Genomic DNA, 21,963 nt, shown 5'->3' on the forward strand with positions numbered 1-21,963 from the left:
GATAGAAGAATGACTATTGGCAAATTTTTGGGGCCTGTACTAGCTGACAGCTACATTTTTATCCTGTAACCGCCTAATGTACCTCCAGCCACAGAATCCAAAGTTCTTTGCTGTCAAGTGAATGCAAATTGGCTAATTTTTGGGGCCTGTACTGGCCGACAGTTAAATTTTTATCCTGTGACCACCAAATGTACCTTCAGCCACAGAATCCAAAGTTCTTTCCTGTTAGGTGAATGTCTATTGGCTAATTTTTGGGGCCTGTACTGGCCGACAGTTACATTTTTATTCTGTGACCGCCCAATGTACCTCCAGCCACAGAATTCAAAGTTCTTTGCTGTTAGGTGAATGCCTATTGGCTATTTTTGGGGCCTGTACTGGCCGACAGTTACATTCATTTTTATCCTGTGAACACCTAATGTACCTCCAGCCAGAGAATCCAAAGTTCTTTGCTGTCAAGTGAATGATTATTGTCTAATTTTTGGGGCCTGTACTAGCTAACAGCTACATTTTTATCCTGTGACCGCCTAATGTACCTCCAGCCACAGAATCCAAAGTTCTTTGCTGTCAGGTGAATGCAAATTGGCAAGTTTTTGGGGCCTGTACTGGTCGACAGTTACATATTGTCAAGGATGGTGTTGCAGAAAACAAGAAGTAACAAATAAAGATCCGACTAACTTGATCCCAAACTAAGGAACACAAGGGTGAGCCCTATTAAAGCCCTAGAGCTCTCCCTGGCTGCTCAGCCCATGCAAAGATCTCAATGATAGAAAGTTTCCTGTCCACGTACCTCGACTGTGTGACACCTGAACACCCTATAATAGTGAGGGGACACGACCACCGGCTCCCTGCACTTAATACGGAGGGAGTCAGGGTCACCTAGAATCAAGTCAACAGGAAAACACAATACAGAAATAGACTTATCTTGAGGAACCAGCAGTAGCAACTTCAAGCAGTGAAACCAATCCAGGAAGTAGTATAAACCGCAAGGTGAGGCAGTATGGGAGGAGATATATAGGGAGGCAATCACTGCTAATAGATGACAGCTGGGAGAGGGAGAAGGGATGTCAAAGCGAAAGCAAAACAAAAGAACATCATGCAGGAAGTACTGAAGAACGTCTGTCAGAACTCCTTAGAGATCTGGCGGTGACAGTACCCCTCCCTCTACGAGTGGACTCCGGACACTCAGAGCCCACCTTCTCAGGATGGGACCTATGAAATGCCCTGAGAAGATGAGTGGCCTTAATGTCCGCCACTGTAACCCACATCCTCTCCTCAGGACCATAACCCTCCCAATGAACGAGGTACTGAAGAGAACCGCGGACAATACGAGAGTCCACAATCCTAGAGACCTGAAATTTAAGATTACCATCAACCACAATCGGAGAAGGAGGCAAAGAGGAGGGTACAGTGGGTTGGACATAAGGTTTTAATAGGGACTTGTGAAAAACATTATGGATCTTCCAAGTCTGAGGAAGATCAAGACGGTAGGCAACAGGATTGATGACGGACAAGATTTTGTAAGGCCCGATAAACTTAGGTCCCAACTTCCAGGAGGGAACCTTCAATTTGATATTCTTAGTAGACAACCACACCAGATAACCAACATTCAGGTCCAGACCAGGCACACGTCTCTTTTCCGCCACACGCTTATATCTCTCACTCATGCTCTTTAGATTATCCTGAATATTTTGCCAAATAGATGACAAAGACGAGGAGAATCTCTCCTCATCAGGTAAACCAGAAGCCCCCTCTCCAGAGAATGTCCCAAACTGCGGATGAAACCCATATGCACCAAAAAATGGTGACTTATTAGAGGACTCCTGACGACGATTATTTAAAGCAAACTCAGCAAGGGAGAGAAAAGAACACCAATCCTCCTGATTCTCCGCCACAAAACAGCGCAGATACACTCACCTAAAGAATTATTAGGAACACCATACTAATATGGTGTTGGACCCCCTTTTGCCTTCAGAACTGCCTTAACTCTACGTGGCATTGATTCAACAAGGTGCTAAAAGCATTCTTTAGAAATGTTGGCCCATATTGATAGGATAGCATCTTGCAGTTGATGGAGATTTGAGGGATGCACATCCAGGGCACGAAGCTCCCGTTCCACCACATCCCAAAGATGCTCTATTGGGTTGAGATATGGTTACTGTGGGGGCCATTTTAGTACAGTGAACTCATTGTCATGTTCAAGAAACCAATTTGAAATGATTGGAGCTTTGTGACATGGTGCATTATCCTGCTGGAAGTAGCCATCAGAGGATGGATACATGTTCTCATTCTGTTTACGCCAAATTCGGACTCTACCATTTGAATGTCTCAACAGAAATCGAGACTTATCAGACCAAGCAACATTTTTCCAGTCTTCAACAGTCCAATTTTGGTGAGCTCGTGCAAATTGTAGCCTCTTTTTCCTATTTGTAGTGGAGATGAGTGGTACCCTGTGGGGTCTTCTGCTGTTGTAGCCCATCCGCCGCAAGGTTGTGCGTGTTGTGGCTTCACAAATGCTTTGCTGCATACCTCGGTTGTAAAGAGTGGTTATTTCAGTCAATGTTGCTCTTCTATCAGCTTGAATCAGTCGGCCCATTCTCCTCTGACCTCTAGCATCCACAAGGCATTTTTGCTCACAGGACTGCCGCATACTGGATGTTTTTCCCTTTTCACACCATTCTTTGTAAACCCTAGAAATGGTTGTGCGTCAAAATCCCAGTAACTGAGCAGATTGTGAAATACTCAGACCGGCCTGTCTGGCACCAACAACCATGCCACGCTCAAAATTGCTTAAATCACCTTTCTTTCCCATTCTGACATTCAGTTTGGAGTTCAGGAGATTGCCTTGACCAGGACCACACCCCTAAATGCATTGAAGCAACTGCCATGTGATTGGTTGACTAGATAATTGCATTAATGAGAAATAGAACAGGTGTTCCTAATAATTCTTTAGGTGAGTGTATGTCTCCAGATTCTGATTGACGGGCTCTGTCTGGCTATTCGACTGCGGGTGGTAAGCAGAAGAGAATGACAACCGAACCCCCAAGCGAGAACAGAAAGCCTTCCAGAATCTGGAAACAAACTGCGTGCCCCTATCAGAGACTATGTCTGAAGGAATACCATGCGATTTGAAAATGTGATCAATAAATGCCTGCACCAGCGTTTTAGCATTGGGCAACCCAGGAAAAGGAATGAAATGTGCCATTTTGCTAAAACGGTCCACCACCACCAGAATCACAGTCTTCCCTGAGGAACGAGGCAGGTCCGTAATGAAATCCATGGACAGATGTGTCCAAGGACGGGAAGGAATGGGTAACGGAAGGAGAGGACCTGATGGCCATGAATGAGGGACTTTGGCACGAGCGCAGGTGTCGCAGGCTGCCACAAAACCCTCAACCGACTTACGAAGAGCCGGCCACCAGAATCTCCGAGCAATGAGATCCACTGTGGCTCTACCCCCGGGTGCCCAGCAAGGACAGTATAGTGGTGCTCCTTAAAAACCTTGTGTCGTAAAGCGAGAGGCACAAACAACCTCCCAGGAGGACAAAGATCTGGAGCCTCTGCATGGGCTGCCTGAACCTCTGCCTCCAATTCAGGATAAAGAGCAGACACAACCACCCCTTTAGCCAAAATGGGACCCGTATCTTCAAAGTTTCCCCCTCCCGGAAAACAACGTGACAGGGCATCCGCCTTCATATTCTTAACCCCAGGGCGGTTTATAATATCAAGGATGGTGTTGCAGAAAACAAGAAGTAACAAATAAAGATCCGACTAACTTGATCCCAAACTAAGGAACACAAGGGTGAGCCCTATTAAAGCCCTAGAGCTCTCCTTGGCTGCTCAGCCCATGCAAAGATCTCAATGATAGAAAGTTGCATGTCCACGTACCTCGACTGTGTGACACCTGAACACCCTATAATAGTGAGGGGACACGACCACCGGCTCCCTGCACTTAATACGGAGGGAGTCAGGGTCACCTAGAATCAAGTCAACAGGAAAACACAATACAGAAATAGACTTATCTTGAGGAACCAGCAGTAGCAACTTCAAGCAGTGAAACCAATCCAGGAAGTAGTATAAATCGCAAGGTGAGGCAGTATGGGAGGAGATATATAGGGAGGCAATCACTGCTAATAGATGACAGCTGGGAGAGGGAGAAGGGATGTCAAAGCGAAAGCAAAACAAAAGAACATCATGCAGGAAGTACTGAAGAACGTCTGTCAGAACTCCTCAGAGATCTGGCGGTGACACATATTTGCTGTTTGGTGAATGACTATTGGCAAATATTTGGGGCCTGTACTAGCTAACAGCTACATTTTTATCCTGTGACTGCCAAATGTACCTCCAGCTACCAAATCCAAAGTTCTTTGCTGTCAGGTGAATGCCTATTGGCTACTTTTTGGGGCCTGTACTGGCCAACAGTTACATATTTATCCTCTGACCGCCTAATGTACCTCCAGCCACAGAATCCAAAGTTCTTTGCTGTCAGGTGAATGCAAATTGGCAAATTTTTGGGGCCTGTACTGGCCAACAGTTACATTTTTATCCTGTGAACACCTAATGTACCTCCAGCCACATAATCCAAAGTTCTGTGTTGTCAGGTGAATGCCTATTGCCTAGAGATGGGACGGGGGATTCGTCGAATCCACAAATCCCTCGAATCTTGCTGGATTCATGGGATTCGTGGACTCGAATCCCGACGTAATTTACCGGATACGAATCCGACGAATCCCGGTGGTGCCCAGACTGGTGGTGGCGGCGGAAGGGCACTCTAGAAGATGAGCACTTCGCTGCTGCGACAGGGGAGGGAGAGGCGTTTCCTTTCCCTGTTCCTCTGATAGGCTGCCGGCACAAGACCCGCAGCCTATCAGAGGCCGGTGCAGGCGGCGCGATGACGTCATCGCGACGCCTGAGCCGTACAGCGCGGGACACAGGCCAGAAGAGGCCTGCATCGCAGCGGAGGTAAGTAAAAGTGTTTTTTTTTTTTTATCTGTTACTGGCACATTGGCGAGGGGGAGAGGTGAGAGGCACTATGATACTACTGGCACATTGGGGGGGGGAGGCACTATGATACTGGCACATTATGGGGGGAGATGGCACTATGATACTAATGGCACATTGGGGGGGAGGCACTATGATACTGGCACATTATGGGGGGAGATGGCACTGATACTACTGGCACATTGGGGGGGAGGCACTATGATACTGGCACATTATGAGGGGAGATGGCACTATGATACTGGCACATTATAGGGGGAGATGGCACTATGATACTGGCACATTATGGGGGGGAGGTGGCACTATAATACTGGCACATTATGGGGGAGATGGCACTATGATACTGGCACATTATGGGGGGAGGTGGCACTATAATACTGGCACATTATGGGGGAGATAGAACTATGATACTGGCACATTGGGGGGGAGATGGCACTATGATACTGGCACATTATGGGGGGAGATGGCACTATAATACTGGCACATTATGGGGGAGATGGAACTATGATACTGGCACATTGGGGGGGAGATGGCACTATGATACTGGCACATTATGGGGGGAGGTGGCACTATAATACTGGCACATTATGGGGGAAATGGCACTATAATACTGGCACATTATGGGGGAAATGGCACTATGATACTGGCACATTGGGGGAGATGGCACTATGATACTGGCACATTGGGGGGGAGATGGCACTATGATACTGGCACATTGGGGGGGAGATGGCACTATGATACTGGCACATTATGGGGGGGAGATGGCACTATAATACTGGCACATTGGGGGGGGATGGCACTATGATACTGGCACATTATGGGGGGAGATGGCACTATGATACCGGCACATGGGGGCGGAGGAGAGAGGCACTCCGCACTTGATACTGGCACATGGGGGAGGAGAGAGGCATTTGATACTGGCACATGATTAGGGGGGCATCTATGGGGACACTTACTGGCACATTATTGGGTGGCACTGTGGGGCCACTTCTTATTGGCACATTATTGGGGGGCACTATGGGGGCATCTACTGAGGCCACAAAGAAGGGGTATTTTATATGGGGGGCTCTGTGTGGTACTAGTATTATCAGGGGTATTATCTGTTTCTGCAGTATAGTATTGGGGAGTACAGCAGAGCAGTATTGGGGGTGTTAGGATGATTTGTCCAGAAGATGGGAGGATGATGGAAAAGTAGTAAACTAAGATTTTTTTTTGTCAAACTGCAGAGATGAAAAAATGGCTGAAAATGGTGGTCTGGTCTGAAGGTCGGAAAGGAGAAGATGAGGAAAGAGAACATCTACATCAAAGGAAACGTCACTGGATGTAAGAGGTATGTGTCATGCCCCACTCTGACAATGTGCGGAGGTCGGCCAGGATAGCAGCACGAGTTTAGTATTTGTTTTGGTATCGTGCTGGATCCGCCTCTCATAAGGTGCACTGGGTGGAGTCATTCGTTTAAATGGCCTCCAGCTAAGTGCTCTGAGCGGATTATACTGATCATTCTGGTCTGCGAAGTTTGTAGGGAAGGTTGGCTGTCAGTTCCTGCTCTCAGAGATAAGTGGCATTTCTAGCTTGGTTGTTTGTGTCATCTCGCCCATCCAGGTTCTGTGCGAGCAGGCTGCTCCTATCCTCCCACTTCACCATCTCAGGGAGTTCAGGGTTTTGTCAGTCCAGGCTGGAGGACACAGCACACCTACCTTCAAGGTCTGCCTGTGGGCTGAGCAGCGCAGGGAAAGAGGTCAGGGATGAACTAGGAGGTGACCCTTCCCCTGTCTCTTGTCCAGAGCCTGGTTGGTGTGTTATCGTTTATTCTGAGTGCACGTCCGTCGTGACAGTATGTGGCGCTGTATTACCCTGTATGTTCTGTAGTGATAGGAGCAGGGGCGTAACGATCGCGGTCATATAGGGTGCGACCGTGACTGGGAGGTGGAGGTTCAGACAAACTGACGCGGTCTGACTTTGTTTCTTACACCGTTCACACAATTATGTACAGGATTCGTAGGATTCGAGATTCGAAAGATTCGATATATTCGAGAACCTTTTCGGATTCGGATTTGAAAAAAATTGGATTCGTCCCACCTCTATTGCCTAATTTTTGGGGCCTGTACTGACCGAAAATTACATTTTTTATCTCTAGCCACATAATCACGCCCTTGTCTCACTCCTCTGCCTCTCATTATGGTGGCGTTTGAACCGCATTCACCATAAGGACCTAATGTTACAGGATCATGTGACTGTGCCTTCCACCCTCTACTGTGCTCCTCACCCCGTACTGTGCTTCCTTATACCCTGCATTGTGGCTTCTTACCACACCTCTTACCACACCCTGTGCAGTGCCCCTAGTCATTCCCTGTACTGTGCCCTCTTATACTCTTTTATCCGGTCACGGTATGGCGGTGTTATCCGGTCACTGTGCAGAGGTGTTATCCAGTCAATGTATGGCGGTGGTATCCAATATCTGGATGGCCATAACTGTATCCCTTTCCATGCCCATGCCATCCTTTTTTAGACCTGGTATGAGGAGGGTAAAATATGCACATTGCGGTGCTAAGGACCTTTGCGCCACAATCTGTGTCAGAAATACGCCTATATAATAAATGATCACCTAATTGTATTATCATTCGGGGGTATGGCTAATATCTTTATATTATATAGATTCTAGTGTATTATACTGTGCCCTGTATTTCCCAGTAGAAAATGATCCTTGGGAAACACAGTCCTCATCCCTGACCACCAGGACCAGTTAGCGCTCTGTCAGTACATGGCGGCCTCCCCTCCCCGCCACGCTGCTCCGCTGTGTACTGGTGCTTATTCTGACACTAGGACTAGGTTCACATCCTATTTTTGCCATCCATTTAATGCATACCAAAAATGTATGCGTTAACAGATGCCTCAGACTGATGCCGTACAGTGGCGTCCGTTCACTATACAGTTCCATGGTAGAAAAAAAATGTACGTTAACGTATGCATTTTTTTTATAGACTCCGAAGGATACAAAAACATTTGTATACATCAAACCGATAGGAAATAACAATTTTCTAGGCTCCAGCAGGGCACATTTTTGAGAGTCTCCCTTTAAGACGCATAAAAATGGCCCCTGATTAAAATACAGATTTTTTTGTGGGAATTTTTGCCAATAATCCCCCTCTGGTATATCACTGTCCATGTTGTGGGACTATTTGTGTACTTCTAGTAAGTGTTTGCTGGCTGCAAATATGAGCTGAAGGTTTTTCAGGTTCACCTGCCATTAAAGTGAATTGGGCCCGCTGAGAACTTGCTGTTTGCGAACATTTGATATCGTTTGCGCGTTCACGAACCGCCCCGGCCGATGTTCCGTCCATCACTAGCAGTGAGCACCTTTTAGTAGTCAAAGTAAGGAAAAGTAATGGAGCCCAATAAAACCTGTCCTCAAACAGCCTTTCCATAAAGTTATTGAATAGATATATAAATATAGTCAATCATTTCATAATCTTAAAAATCAACAATATGGTCATTAATAACTAGACAATATTTATGTACTCTGTATTTTACAGTAGAGCAGTAATACAAATAAAATCATCACACCATCCAGATTTAACCCTTAGAGGACCTTGTGATTTTCAATTTTTGCGTTTTCGTTATTCACTCCCCGCCTTCCTGGAGTCCTAACTTTTTTATATTTCCATTCACATAGCCTTATGAGAGCTTATTTTTTATTTTACTTTCTAACTGCACCATTTACGGTTGCATACAATATAGTGAGAAGCAGGAATAAAATTTCAAATGGGGTGGAACTGGGCAAAAACGTATTTATATATTTTTTTTAACACCGTTCACTATGCGGTAAAATTGCCATGTTTGACCTTCATTATCCAGGTCAGTAGGATTATAATGATACCACACTTCTACAGTTTTTCTTGCGTTTTAACTCTGAAAAAACAATACTAACTTTTTTTCATCACCATAGTTTGACCCCTATAACTTTTTTGTAGTTATGTGTACGGAGCTGTGTGGGGGCTCATTTTTTGTGGGACAATCTGTACTTTTCAGTGATACCAATTTGAAGTGTGTATGATTTTTCTGTTATGCCATTTGCATTAATATTGCTATATTTTGATTGTATGGGCATTGTCGCACGCTACAATGCCCATGATGTTTATTTTTTTATTGGGTAAGTATTTTTATTTTAAGGAAAAGGGGGTGATTTAAACTTTTATATTTTTATATATTTCTAAAAACTTTTTTTTTAACGGCGCCCGCTGCATGCGTGAGCGGGCACCATGTTTAAAGACACGACTTATACAGCGGAGGTCATGAAGGGGTTAATGTAAGATTTGTATAGTCCTATTTTCCGCTTTAATATGAATGACAAATGAACACTTGCTTAGTACATATATGCTTTTTGTAGAATTGACAAGTTAAACTAAATTACTACTTAAGAACGTATTCTTTATGTAGTTTAGACAAGAACATTTACTGTATGAGAAACACCTTCTGCCTATTAATAAACCGTTCCTGTGGTGCTTTAGACGACTATTTCGTTTCGCACATACTGTGACGAGTAATACAATGAAGCACATTTATTATTAGTACATAGGAACATTTTTCTCATTTTTCTTCTGTCTTTAGTTCCTACTCAGGATGTTGCTTTCAGGCATCTTGAATTCTGAAGGTCTCTTGACTATTGTACTTTGCAAAACTACAGCGACTAATTACATCAATTTATCAAATAATTAGAGTTAAGCAATCTGCCTTTTTGTACCCATTTCAGAGAGTTTTGCTTCAGGGAGTGTTCTAGATGACTGCTGGAATAATATATGCGCATTGTAGAATTTGTGATGTACAGTATTAAATGCTACATTCACCGACTTTGCATTATTTTGATTAATAAGCAGTGTGTTTCATATATTTTGATCATACAATTTTAAGCTTGACAACAGCTTTTACATGAGCGTGTTGTAAATAGGCTTATATTGCATTACTCTATACCAAGTTATCTCTATTCTTCGTAGAATAGAGAATTAGCATATCGGTAGGGTATACATCATACTATATGCCAAATTATTACTCTGATTTTCACACTAATGGGATCTAGGCAAACAACGCATTTAATTAGATAAAAGCTTTCAGTCACAGAAAACGGAATGCGTATGGATAAGGCTAAACGGTCCAGCCTGCGGCACACAGCAGGCCATGCCCATCTAGAGTAGCCAATGTGGTTTTTGGTTTCCTAGGATCATCATGGCCTGTCATGTGTGGCTGTCCAGACCAACACCGGATCATTTGGTCTTACTATTATTCCTTGGGTAGACGGGTCTATAGAGAGCAAAGAGAATTTCATTTTTACAGGTGCTACTTGTATTTTGCTTTTTAGCAGTTTCTATGTAATCAGAGGCATAAATTGGAGCTCCTGAGCCTCAATACAGAATGTTTAACATCAAACTATGAAAAAAATAAAAATTTGATTAGAATTGATCCACATGGAACAAGATAACATTATTTTATTAATTGAATATTGAATGCACAAATGGAACAAATGATACTTTTCCTTATCATAACTAATTTGGTAGATCTTCATTCTTAATGATCAGTTCTTAATGATGCCACAAAAGCTGATTGTCCCTGCTTCATAAACTTCATATGTGGTAAAATGACCGCCATTCACAATCATGTGACTACCAAAAAATGCTCTAACAAGTTGTCCCTTTGATTAAGGGTACAGCTACACAGCGACACTGGTCACACAACATGTCTCACGGCCAGGATAAATTTTCTCATAGAAAAAAATGGGATCACTGTGTGAGGCGCAAAAAATTCAGCACTGCTGGATTTTTTGAGACTCGCACAACAATCTTATTTATTTCTATGGGATCACAGCTACTCTAGCAGCGACACATGTCACATGACTATGATTAGAGATGAGGTAAGTTTACAAAAATTCGGTTCGGCTGAACGTCACAAAGAAATATATTCTTTGATTAATTACTTCATACAAAGTGCATTTTTTTGTAAGTAGCGGGTGCAGTAACAGGGAACAGAGATTGCGCCGCATTTCGTCATGCAACCCCTTAGATGCCACGTTTATCACTAATCATGGCATCTGAGATAAAAAGTGAGGGCTTTCAGCGCTTAATTGGTAAAAAAAAATACTCACCTTATCCATTTAAGCTAGAAAAGTCTCACGTGGCCATCTTGATTGAAGATCCTGTGTTAAATCTTGCTCGGTGAGTATGATATATATTTATTTTTTTACTGTGCTCCTGTGAACCTTCTGGGCTCCTGTGAACAAGGCAGACATAGCAGAGCTATAGATGGTTTAGAGGAGGGCAACTTAAGTAATAACTGGAATGGGTGGACTACAGTTCCAAGAAAGATTATCAAAATTAGGGTTATTAGGGTTAGAGAGATCTGATAACTATGTATAAATATATCAGGGGTCAGTACAGAGATCTTTCCCATCATCTTTTTATCCCCAGGACTGTGACTGTGACAAGAGGACATCCTCTGGATCTGGAGGAAAGAAGGTTTGTACACAAACATAGAAAAGGATTCTTTACGGTAAGAGCAGTGAAACTATGGAACTCTCTGCCTGAGGAGGGGGTGATGGTGAGTTCACTGAAAGAGTTCAAGAGGAGCCTGAATGTATTTCTGGAGTGTAATAATATTACAGGCTATGGCTACTAGAGAGGGGTCGTTGATCCAGGGAGTTATTCTGATTGCCTGATTGGAGTCGGGAATTTTTTCCCCCTAAAGTGGCGAAAATTTGCTTCTGCCTCACAGTTTGTTTGTTTTTTGCCTTCCTCTGGATCAGCTTGCAGGATAACAGGCTGAACTGGATGGACAGATATCTTTTTTCAGCCCTATAAATAATGTTACTGCTACTTCAGTAAAAATGTATATATTACCACTAGTGTTGGGCGCGAATATTAAAATAGCGAATATTAATTGCGAATACCGGCACTTCGAGAATTTGTGAATATTTAGAATATAGTGATATATATTCGTATTTTCGAATATTCTAGATTTTTTTTTCCATCTGAACCCATGATCCCTCCCTGCTTCTTGCTTGTGGGCCAATGAGAAGGCTGCAATGTCTTTGTCTGAGCTTAGCAACATCCCTAGCAACTAATAGGAAAGTTGCCTATCCCTTACTATATAAGAACCTCCCCAGCAGCCATTTTCTACAGTTTTTTAAATTTCTGAGAGAGACAGCAGTGTCATTGCTGTGCTCTGTGCTTTCCACTAATTACATTAGATAGATAGTTAGATTATATATATAATACAGATAATTAGTGGGGAATAGTCAGTGTAGGTTATATCCTGATATAGTGTAGCTGATAGGTTCCAGTGCAGTGTGTTAGGTAGTGTGGTAGGTTCTGTTGTCCACACATACATGCTACAGACATAGTGCTGTGATGTCACAAGTTCACAACAATACTTAGTGCACCAATCAGTAATATGTAGTCAGATCTGCTAAAATGTGAAGTTGCACGTATTGCACCAAAATATGCGCATCATTAATTGCCGATTAACGCGATCGCGAATATATTGGAGCACTCTATCTGCATATAAGGCCATTTTTTATGTTTTGTCGTGCCAACCATTTTCCAACATGAACTTGATGCAACGTTTTGGAGATCTATCTGCAGGAGGGCCTTGTCCTTAGGGGTCTTCGATTACGGTTCAAAAACTCCTTTGAGGATGACACCGATTTCTGCAAGGAGTGGGACAATTATCTGCTAGATTGTGCTAGAGTATTGATCAAACTTTTGATTAAGAAACGCAGGAGCATGTGTTCCAACCTTGGAGCTCTCATTATGGTTGGTTATAACACAATTATCCACCATAAGGAGCATCCTGGGTACATTAGGTTTGACCGCATGATTATACACAAAGTCACTCTGTATGAGAAGGATGTTATAGATAAAAAAGCCAAGAAATTAATAGGATAGGATTGATTTTAAAACTGGTAACATCAAATATTGGCTGAAGGAACCTACTGATGGTAGACATACTAATAAATCCTATGTTCCAGTCCGGGAACCTGGTCATCCACCCTCACACAATAGTTCTATTCCTTTCAAAGGATCCAAACCACCTTCACATCTCCCCTATCATCGGGGACCCACCTTCTACAATAATTCTAGACGTACCAAATAGGGATGAGCGAACCCGAACTGTATAGTTCGGGTTCGTACCGAATTTTGGGGTGTCCGTGACACGGACCCGAACCCGAACATTTTCGTAAAAGTCCGGGTTCGGGTTCGGTGTTCGGCGCTTTTTGAAAGGCTGCAAAGCAGCCAATCAACAAGCGTCATACTACTTGCCCCAAGAGGCCATCACAGCCTTGCCTACTATTGGCATGGCTGTGATTGGCCAGTGCAGCATGTGACCCAGCCTCTATATAAGCTTGGGTCACGTAGCGCTGCACGTCACTCTGCTGATAAAAGCGTAGGGAGAGGTTGCTGCTGCGACGTTAGGGCGAGATTAGGCAGTGATTAACTCCTCCAAAAGACTTCATTCAGTGATCGATCTCCAGCTGTGGATCATTGAAGTGCTGATATTGAATTGCTCACTTTTTTTAGGCTGCCCAGAGCGTTTTTATATCACTTTTTTCTGGGGTGATCGGCGACCATTTTGTGGCTTGTGGTGCGCCAGCACAAGCTACCACCAAGTGCATTTAACCATCAATAGTGTGGTTATTTTTTGCTATATCCTACATCAGGTGCAGGCTGAGCCTGTGTCACCCAAGTGCATTTAACCATCAATAGTGTGGTTATTTTTTGGCCATATACTACATCAGGTGCAGGCTGAGCCTGTGTCACCCAAGTGCATTTAACCATCAATAGTGTGGTTATTTTTTGGCCATATACTACATCAGGGGCAAGTTGAGCCTGTCACCCAGCGCCTAAAAAATAGGCCTGACATTTATATTCCTCCAAATCAGTACTGTTTTAGCTGGCCAAGTTATTTTTAGTGACCGTAAAAGCACAGTTTTTGTTCTGGGTTGAAAAACAATTCCCAAATTTGCCATTCTCAAAATTAGTAGTTTCTGCTATATCAGGACTACTTGAAATCTATCCCAAAAAGGGTATATTAGATTCAAGGTGCTGATAGTGTCATTCTGAAAAACGTAACACACACGCTACAGTGCAGATACAAGTCTAATTCTGTGATTAAACGTATACCTGTCACACAGCGCCTAAAAAATAGGCCTGACATTTATATTCCTCCAAATCAGTACTGTTTTAGCTGGTCAAATTATTTTTAGTGACCGTAAAAGCACAGTTTTTGTTCTGGGTTGAAAAACTATTCCCAAATTTGCCATTCTCAAAATTAGTGTGGTTATTTTTTGGCCATATACTACATCAGGGGCAAGTTGAGCCTGTCACCCAGCGCCTAAAAAATAGGCCTGACATTTATATTCCTCCAAATCAGTACTGTTTTAGCTGGTCAAATTATTTTTAGTGACCGTAAAAGCACAGTTTTTGTTCTGGGTTGAAAAACTATTCCCAAATTTGCCATTCTCAAAATTAGTAGTTTCTGCTATATCAGGCCTACTTTAAATCTATCCCAAAAAGGGTATATTAGATTCAAGGTGCTGATAGTGTCATTCTGAAAAACTTAACACACACGCTACAGTGCAGATACAAGTCTAATTCTGTGATTAAACGTATACCTGTCACCCAGCGCCTAAAAAATAGGCCTCACATTTATATTCAGCTAAATCTGTCATTACTGGTGTGCCTGTATTAGTGTAATACGGTACCTAAATAGATAGCCAGACAGTGTTAGGTGTCTGTAAAAAAAGGCCTGAATTTTAATTCAATACATTGGCCCGAATAATATTTTTCTTATTGTGGTGAACGGTACCAATGAGGAAAACATCTAGTAAGGGACGCGGACGTGGACATGGTCGTGGTGGTGTTAGTGGACCCTCTGGTGCTGGGAGAAGACGTGGCCGTTCTGCCACAGCCACACGTCCTAGTGTACCAACTACCTCAGGTCCCAGTAGCCGCCAGAATTTACAGGGATATTTGGTGGGGCCCAATGCCGTTCTAAGGATGGTAAGGCCTGAGAAGGTACAGGCATTAGTAAATTGGGTGGCCGACAGTGCATCCAGCACGTTCACATTATCTCCCACCCAGTCTTCTGCAGAAAGCGCACAGATGGCGCATGAAAACCAAGCCCATCAGTCTGTCACATCACCCCCATGCATATCAGGGAAACTGTCTGAGCGTCAAGTTATGCAGCAGTCTCTTATGCTGTTTGAAGACTCTGCTGCCAGGGTTTCCCAAGGGCATCCACCTAGCCCTTCCCCAGGGGTGGAAGAGATAGAATGCACTAATGCACAACCACTTATGTTTCCTGATGATGAGGACATGGGAATACCACCTCAGCACGTCTCTGATGATGACGAAACACAGGTGCCAACTGCTGTGTCTTTCTGCAGTGTGCAGACTGAACAGGAGGTCAGGGATCAAGACTGGGTGGAAGACGATGCAGGGGACGATGAGGTCCTAGACCCCACATGGAATGAAGGTCGTGCCACTGACTTTCACAGTTCGGAGGAAGAGGCATTGGTGTGACCGAGCCAACAGCGTAGCAAAAGACAAAGAGGGAGCAGTGGGCAAAATCAGAACACCCGCCGCCAAGAGACTCCGCCTGCTACTGACCGCCGCCATCTGGGACCGAGCACCCCAAAGGCAGCTTCAAGGAGTTCCCTGGCATGGCACTTCTTCAAACAATGTGCTGACGACAAGACCAGAGTGGTTTGCACGCTGTGCCATCAGAGCCTGAAGCGAGGCATTAACGTTCTGATCCTTAGCACAACCTGCATGACCAGGCACCTGCATGCAAAGCATGAACTGCAGTGGAGTAAACACCTTAAAAACAAGGAAGTCACTCAGGCTCCCCCTGCTACCTCTTCTGCTGCTGCCGCCTCGGCCTCTTCTGCTGCTGCCGCCTCGGCCTCTTCCTCCGCCTCTGGAGGAACGTTGGCACCTGCCGCCCAGCAAACATGGGATGTACCACCAACACCACCACCTGCGTCACCAAGCATCTCAACCATGTCACACGGCAGCGTTCAGCTTTCCATCTCACAAACATTTGAGAGAAAGCGTAAATTCCCACCTAGCCACCCTCGATCCCTGGCCCTGAATGCCAGCATTTCTAAACTACTGGCCTATGAAATGCTGTCATTTAGGCTGGTGGACACAGACAGCTTCAAACAGCTCATGTCGCTTGCTGTCCCACAGTATGTTGTTCCCAGCCGCCACTACTTCTCCAAGAGAGCCGTGCCTTCCCTGCACAACCAAGTGTCCGATAAAATCAAGTGTGCACTGCGCAACGCCATCTGTGGCAAGGTCCACCTAGCCACAGATACGTGGAACAGTAAGAACGGCCAGGGACGCTATATCTCCCTAACTGCACACTGGGTAAATGTAGTGGCGGCTGGGCCCCAGGCGGAGAGCTTTTTGGCGCACGTCCTTCCGCTGCCAAGGATCGCAGGGCAACATTCTTTGCCTCCTGTCTCCTCCTCCTCCTACTCAGCTTCCTCCTCCTCTTTTTCCACCTGCTCATCCAGTCAGCCACACACCTTTACCACCAACTTCAGCACAGCCCGGGGTAAACGTCAGCAGGCCGTTCTGAAACTCATATGTTTGGGGGACAGGCCCCACACCGCACAGGAGTTGTGGCGGGGTATAGAACAACAGACCGACGAGTGGTTGCTGCCGGTGAGCCTCAAGCCCGGCCTGGTGGTGTGCGATAATGGGCGAAATATCGTTGCAGCTCTGGGACTAGCCGGTTTGACGCACATCCCTTGCCTGGCGCATGTGCTGAATTTGGTGGTGCAGAAGTTCATTCGCAACTACCCCGACATGTCAGAGCTGCTGCATAAAGTGCGGGCCGTCTGTTCGCGCTTCCGGCGTTCACACCCTGCCGCTCCTCGCCTGTCTGCGCTACAGCTTAACTTCGGCCTTCCCGGTCACCGCCTCATATGCGACGTGCCCACCAGGTGGAACTCCACCTTGCACATGCTGGACAGACTGTGCGAGCAGCAGCAGGCCATAGTGGAGTTTCAGCTGCAGCACGCACGGGTCAGTCGCACTGCGGATCAGACACACTTCACCACCAATGACTGGGCCTCCATACGAGACCTGTGTGCCCTGTTGCGCTGTTTCGAGTACTCCACCAACATGGCCAGTGGCGATGACGCCGTTATCAGCGTTACAATACCACTTCTATGTCTCCTTGAGAAAACACTTAGGGCGATGATGGAAGAAGAGGTGGCCCAGGAGGAAGAGGAGGAAGAGGGGTCATTTTTAGCACTTTCAGGCCAGTCTCTTCGAAGTGACTCAGAGGGAGGTTTTTTGCAACAGCAGAGGCCAGGTACAAATGTGGCCAGACAGGGCCCACTACTGGAGGACGAGGATGAGGAGGAGGTGGAGGAGGAGGAGGATGAAGCATGTTCACAGCGGGGTGGCACCCAAAGCAGCTCGGGCCCATCACTGGTGCGTGGCTGGGGGGAAACACAGGACGATGACGATACGCCTCCCACAGAGGACAGCTTGTCCTTACCTCTGGGCAGCCTGGCACACATGAGCGACTACATGCTGCAGTGCCTGCGCAACGACAGCAGAGTTGCCCACATTTTAACGTGTGCGGACTACTGGGTTGCCACCCTGCTGGATCCCCGGTACAAAGACAATGTGCCCACCTTACTTCCTACACTGGAGCGTGATAGGAAGATGCGCGAGTACAAGCGCACGTTGGTAGACACGCTACTGAGAGCATTCCCAAATGTCACAGGGGAACCAGTGGAAGCCCAAGGCGAAGGCAGAGGAGAAGCAAGAGGTCGCCAACGTACCTGTGTCACGGCCAGCTCCTCTGAGGGCAGGGTTAGCATGGCAGAGATGTGGAAAAGTTTTGTCACCACGCCACAGCTCACTGCACCACCACCTGATACGGAACGTGTTAGCAGGAGGCAACATTTCACTAACATGGTGGAACAGTACCTGTGCACACCCCTCCACGTACTGACTGATGGTTCGGCCCCATTCAACTTCTGGGTCTCCAAATTGTCCACGTGGCCAGAGCTAGCCTTTTATGCCTTGGAGGTGCTGGCCTGCCCGGCGGCCAGCGTTTTGTCTGAACGTGTATTCAGCACGGCAGGGGGCGTCATTACAGACAAATGCAGCCGCCTGTCTACAGCCAATGTGGACAAGCTGACGTTCATAAAAATGAACCAGGCATGGATCCCACAGGACCTGTCCATCCCTTGTGCAGATTAGACATTAACTACCTCCCCTTAACCATATATTATTGTACTCCAGGGCACTTCCTCATTCAATCCTATTTTTATTTTCATTTTACCATTATATTGCGGGGCAACCCAAAGTTGAATGAACCTCTCCTCTGTCTGGGTGCCGGGGCCTAAATATGTGACAGTGGCCTGTTCCAGTGGTGGGTGACGTGAAGCCTGATTCTCTGCTATGACATGAAGACTGATTCTGTGCTGACATGAAGCCAGATTCTCTGTTACGGGACCTCTCTCCTCTGCCTGGGTGCCTGGGCCTAAATATGTGACAGTGGCCTGTTCCAGTGGTGGGTGACGTGAAGCCTGATTCTCTGCTATGACATGAAGACTGATTCTGTGCTGACATGAAGCCAGATTCTCTGTTACGGGACCTCTCTCCTCTGTCTGGGTGCCAGGGCCTAAATGTGTGACAGTGGCCTGTTCCAGTGGTGGGTGACGTGAAGCCTGATTCTCTGCTATGACATGAAGACTGATTCTGTGCTGACATGAAGCCATATTCTCTCTTACAGGACCTCTCTCCTCTGTCTGGGTGCCAGGGCCTAAATGTGTGACAGTGGCCTCTTCCAGTGTTGGGTGACATGAAGCCTGATTCTCTGCTATGACATGAGGACTGATTCTGTGCTGACATGAAGCCAGATTCTCTGTTACGGGACCTCTCTCCTCTGTCTGGGTGCCGGGGCCTAAATATGTGACAGTGGCCTGTTCCAGTGGTGGGTGACGTGAAGCCTGATTCTCTGCTATGACATGAAGACTGATTCTGTGCTGACATGAAGCCATATTCTCTCTTACAGGACCTCTCTCCTCTGTCTGGGTGCCAGGGCCTAAATGTGTGACAGTGGCCTCTTCCAGTGTTGGGTGACATGAAGCCTGATTCTCTGCTATGACATGAGGACTGATTCTGTGCTGACATGAAGCCAGATTCTCTGTTACGGGACCTCTCTCCTCTGTCTGGGTGCCGGGGCCTAAATATGTGACAGTGGCCTGTTCCAGTGGTGGGTGACGTGAAGCCTGATTCTCTGCTATGACATGAAGACTGATTCTGTGCTGACATGAAGCCAGATTCTCTGTTACGGGACCTCTCTCCTCTATCTGGGTGCCGGGGCCTAAATATGTGACAGTGGCCTGTTCCAGTGGTGGGTGACGTGAAGCCTGATTCTCTGCTATGACATGAAGACTGATTCTGTGCTGACATGAAGCCAGATTCTCTGTTACGGGACCTCTCTCCTCTGTCTGGGTGCCAGAGCCTAAATGTGTGACAGTGGCCTGTTCCAGTGGTGGGTGACGTGAAGCCTGATTCTCTGCTATGACATGAAGACTGATTCTGTGCTGACATGAAGCCAGATTTTCTGTTACGGGACCTCTCTCCTCTGTCTGGGTGCCAGGGCCTAAATGTGTGACAGTGGCCTCTTGCAGTGGAGGGTGACGTGAAGCCTGATTCTCTGCTATGACATGAAGACTGATATTGTGCTGACATGAAGCCAGATTCTCTGTTACGGGACCTCTCTCCTCTGTCTGGGTGCCGGGGCCTAAATATGTGACAGTGGCCTTTTCCAGTGGTGGGTGACGTGAAGCCTGATTCTCTGCTATGACATGAAGACTGATTCTGTGCTGACTTGAAGCCAGATTCTCTGTTACGGGTCCTCTCTCCTCTGTCTGGGTGCCAGGGCCTAAATGTGTGACAGTGGCCTGTTCCAGTGGTGGGTGACGTGAAGCCTGATTCTCTGCTATGACATGAAGACTGATTCTGTGCTGACATGAAGCCAGATTCTCTGTTACGGGACCTCTCTCCTCTGTCTGGGTGCCAGGGCCTAAATGTGTGACAGTGGCCTGTTCCAGTGGTGGGTGACACGAAGCCTGATTCTCTGCTATGACATGAAGACTGATTCTGTGCTGACATGAAGCCAGATTCTCTGTTACGGGACCTCTCTCCTCTGTCTGGGTGCCAGGGCCTAAATGTGTGACAGTGGCCTCTTCCAGTGGTGGGTGACGTGAAGCCTGATTCTCTGCTATGACATGAAGACTGATTCTGTGCTGACATGAAGCCAGATTCTCTGTTACGGGACCTCTCTCCTCTGTCTGGGTGCCGGGGCCTAAATATGTGACAGTGGCCTGTTCCAGTGGTGGGTGACGTGAAGCCTGATTCTCTGCTATGACATGAAGGCTGATTCTCTGCTGACATGAAGCCAGATTCTCTGCTATGGCATGAAGAGACTGATTCTCTGCTGACATGAAGCCAGATTCTCTGCTATGGCATGAAGAGACTGATTCTCTGCTGACGTGAAGCCCGATTCTCTGCTATGGGACCTCTGTCCAATTGATATTGGTTAATTTTTATTTTTTTTATTTTTATTTTAATTAATTTCCCTATCCACATTTGTTTGCAGGGGATTTACTTATATGTTGCTGCCTTTTGCAGCCCTCTAGCTCTTTCCTGAGCTGTTTTACAGCCTTTTTAGTGCCGAAAAGTTCGGGTCCCCATTGACTTCAATGGGGTTCGGGTTCGGGACGAAGTTCGGGTCGGGTTCGGATCCCGAACCCGAACATTTCCGGGAAGTTCGGCCGAACTTCTCGAACCCGAACATCCAGGTGTTCGCTCAACTCTAGTACCAAACCATCAACCAAATCGCAATCAAGGACCATTCATGCAGGGTACCTGGTACCACCCTAATATTAGATTCACCTGTGCCCACTAATTATTCATCCAGGAGCCCTTCCATGGTCCCATCCACCTCCCAGGTAATCCCATCTTATCCTATGAATATATTGGGTTATAAACAAGCTGCTCCTGCTAAGGCCATTCCTTCACTATCGACTACTTTACCAGGGTTAGGAGTGGCGGTCTCTCAGTCGGCCACCCCTTCCACTATATTTGAAACAGACATCACATCCAAATGTGGTCCACTTAATCTTCCTCCTACCTCCTTTTCTCCCCTCAGGTCCTATCCTCAGGCCTCCCTCTCCTACCCAGGTTCCATACACTGTCCACCAGCTCCATCATCTCCTGCCTCCCCCACTGATTTATGGGCGGACTCTCTTCTCACCATTCATGATGTTTTACCTCATCATTTCTCACCACCTTTGAATACTAGCCCCCTAGGTCCATCTATACAGGCCAGTACATTACAGACCATTCCAGGACTCATTGATTTGCTAGATAATACCGCTTACTCTACCACTGGTCCTTCCTCCTCATCTTCTTCTTCTTTTTTATCTCTACCTCCTATCCTAAACCCTGTCATGGCCTATCCGGTCCTAAAGGGCCTGAATACAGTAGCGATAACCAACTACTTCCACCCTTTGGGCCGAAGATCCTCCAAAAGAAAAAATATAGGAGAGGATGCAGAGGGGGCAAAAGTAAAAAGGAAAATATAGCTCATAGTGCCCTTTTTCCACAGGCGATTAAAATTTTCAATCTGTCCAAACATATTTTGGCCTCTGAAGAAACATCACTTTTATCTAAAGGCCTTTCTTTTTGTCCTTCTGCATCCACTAAGGGCTTTGATTTGTTTTTAGACTTACATCATTTCACTAGGAAGTTAACTCTAAAAAGACACTTTGGAATTTTGGAGAAATCCGCTAAACCGAAGGTTAGTCTGGATTCGGAAGTCATTTCAGATATTCAGAGCCATGAATATATGCATACAGGGCTCAAACCACCTTCAAAATAC

Source organism: Bufo bufo, chromosome 1 (genome assembly GCF_905171765.1).
Source record: "Bufo bufo chromosome 1, aBufBuf1.1, whole genome shotgun sequence".
Taxonomy (NCBI): domain Eukaryota; kingdom Metazoa; phylum Chordata; class Amphibia; order Anura; family Bufonidae; genus Bufo; species Bufo bufo.